Raw genomic sequence first — 2,806 nt, 5'->3', positions numbered from 1 at the left:
TTCCAAAATACATTATTCTGCCTCTAATCCTAGAAAACTGTTCTCCACTTTCTCTTCACTCCTTAATCCACCTCCTCCCCCTCCTCCTTCCTCCCTGTCCGCCGATGACTTTGTCACCTACTTTGAAAAAAAGGTGGACGACATCAGCAGCACCTTTTCCCCCCCACCCCTCCCTCCTCCCACTAACAATGCTAACACCCCTTCCAAACTCTCTCCTCGACACTCGGTCTCTGGATTGTCATCTTTTTCCCCCCTCTCCCCCGATGAGATTCTCACACTTATCACATCAAAGCGGGCAACCACATGCCCTCTTGATCCCATCCCCTCCCCCCTTCTCCAATCCATTTCCGCCGACATCCTTCCTTACCTTACCACCCTAATCAACTCCTCCCTATCCACAGGATCTGTCAGGATTAGCCAGAGTCAAGCCTCTCCTCAAGAAACCTACCCTTGACCCATCATCTGTCCACAATTACAGACCTGTATCCCTTCTCTCCTTCCCTTCCAAAACCCTTGAACGCGCGGCATCTAAACAACTGACTGACTATCTCCGGAAGGTGGATCACTTAGACCCCCACCAATCCGGCTTCAAGGCTGGGCATTCCACTGAGACTGCGCTCCTTGCTGTCACGGAAGCCCTCCACTCTGCCCAAGCTTCCTCCCTCTCCTCTGTTCTCATTCTCCTTGACCTGTCTGCTGCCTTCGACACAGTCAATCACCAGATCCTTCTCTCCATCCTCTCAGACCTGGGCATCTCTGGCACCGCACACTCCTGGTTTTCTTCCTACCTGGCGGGCCGCTCCTACCAGGTGACCTGGAGAGAATCGCTGTCTTCTCCACGAACCCTTTCCACTGGAGTACCCCAGGGTTCTGTCCTAGGGCCCCTACTTTTCTCCCACTACACCAAGTCTCTTGGCTCGGTAATCTCTTCACATGGGCTCTCCTACCACAGCTACGCAGACGACACTCAACTCTTCCTGTCCTTCCCCCCGTCTGATGTACACGTGGCAACCTGTATCTCAGCATGTCTCGCTGACATTTCAACTTGGATGGCTGACCACCATCTCAAGCTCAATCTTAACAAGACCGAGCTCCTCTTCATCCCCGGGAAAGCCTGCCCTCTCCAAGACTTCTCCATCACAGTGGAGAACTCTACTGTAACCCCCTCCCTGACAGCCAAGAACCTTGGAGTGATCCTGGATAACCGACTATCCTGTGCGGAGAACATTGCAGCAACGGCTCGCTCCTGCAGATTCTTCCTCTACAACATCAGAAAGATACGACCATTCCTTACCAGAGAGGCAGCGCAACTCTTGACCCAGGCACTGGTCATCTCCCGCCTGGATTACTGCAATGTACTCCTGGCTGGGCTCCCCGCTTCAGCCATTAGACCTCTGCAGCTCATCCAGAATGCTGCTGCCCGGCTGGTATTCAACCTCCCCAAATACTCGCATGTCACCCCTCTCCTTCGCACCCTGCACTGGCTCCCGATAGCAGCTCGCATCAGATTCAAGACCCTGGTGCTTGCATACCAGGCAGCTAAAGGGACAGCCCCTGCCTACCTGAAGGAAATGGTAACCCCCCAAACCCCTGCCCGCTCACTCCGCTCCTCCACCTCGGCTGGCCGACTGGCCCCACCTCCTCTACACAGCAGTCGGGCTGCCCGATCACGTCTCTTCACAACACTGGCTCCCCGCTGGTGGAATGAACTCCCCACGGCCGTCAGAACGGCTGAGTCACTACCCATCTTCCGTCGTAGACTGAAGACCCATCTCTTCAGGTTACGTCTTAACTGCTCCTCCTGAGACATCTTCTGACCCTCACCACTACGTCTCCTAAAGACACCCGCTTTCCCCTCTACTGTGTCCCTAAGAACTTCTATTGCCCCCCTTGTACTGTTTCTCAGTTTCTCCAGAAAAAAAAAAAAAAGTTTTAGTAGAAGGCCATAGGGAGAAGGTTTTTTCTTCTATCAGTGGCCCCGGGCCCGAGCTAGATTACTCTTCCTGCAACGAATGGTGGATTGCTGATTCACATGCTTAGTATTCAAATGTATTGATTGTAAGTCGCTTTGGAATAAGGCGTCTGCTAAATGCCAAAAATGTAAATGTAAATGTAAATACCACAACACAACCCACCACAGCACGACACACCATACCACAACACAACCCACCACAGCACGACACACCACACCACACCACAACACAACACACCACAGCACGACACACCACAGCACGACACACCACAACACAGCACACGGACCCTACATCTACAGCCAAAAAACAACAACTGGCAAAGTTTATCCTAAATGAATTCTCTGCCTGGGAAGGGTTTCATATTGCTTTATGTCTTGGCTTGACATGTAAATAATCACCTCTCAAAACTATTGCATTATTACGGCTGGGGGACTACTGTTTACAGTCAAATGATTGATTGCATCCGTGACCACTTCATTTAATTTCCCAAGAGGCAGTCCCAATTGATTCCGTTAACCCCCTGTTCATTTATTTATGTCGTTTAGGCTGTCTATAATAGGCCGAAGACTGCACGTTCTTTCGTTAAAGCGATTTCGCACCGCACCAAGTTTGCAGAGCGTAGCGTTTTGGATTACTTTGACACTTCTCATTCCTACAAGTCAGACACAAATCAAGTTTTCTATCCTCTCAAGAACAGATTAGGTGGAGCCGCCAATACAAATGAGCAATAAACCAGTTAACATGCCGCACACAATGCTCTGTGTGGAGGCGGGTGCTTTCATCTTTCATATTGTGGAGGGGCTGTTCTATAAAAACAGTATGACAAATCAAGT

The sequence above is a fragment of the Nansenia antarctica genome (genome assembly GCF_963989245.1).
Source record: "Nansenia antarctica genome assembly, chromosome: 3".
Classification (NCBI taxonomy): domain Eukaryota; kingdom Metazoa; phylum Chordata; class Actinopteri; order Argentiniformes; family Microstomatidae; genus Nansenia; species Nansenia antarctica.
Note: the sequence above shows the minus strand (reverse complement) of the source record.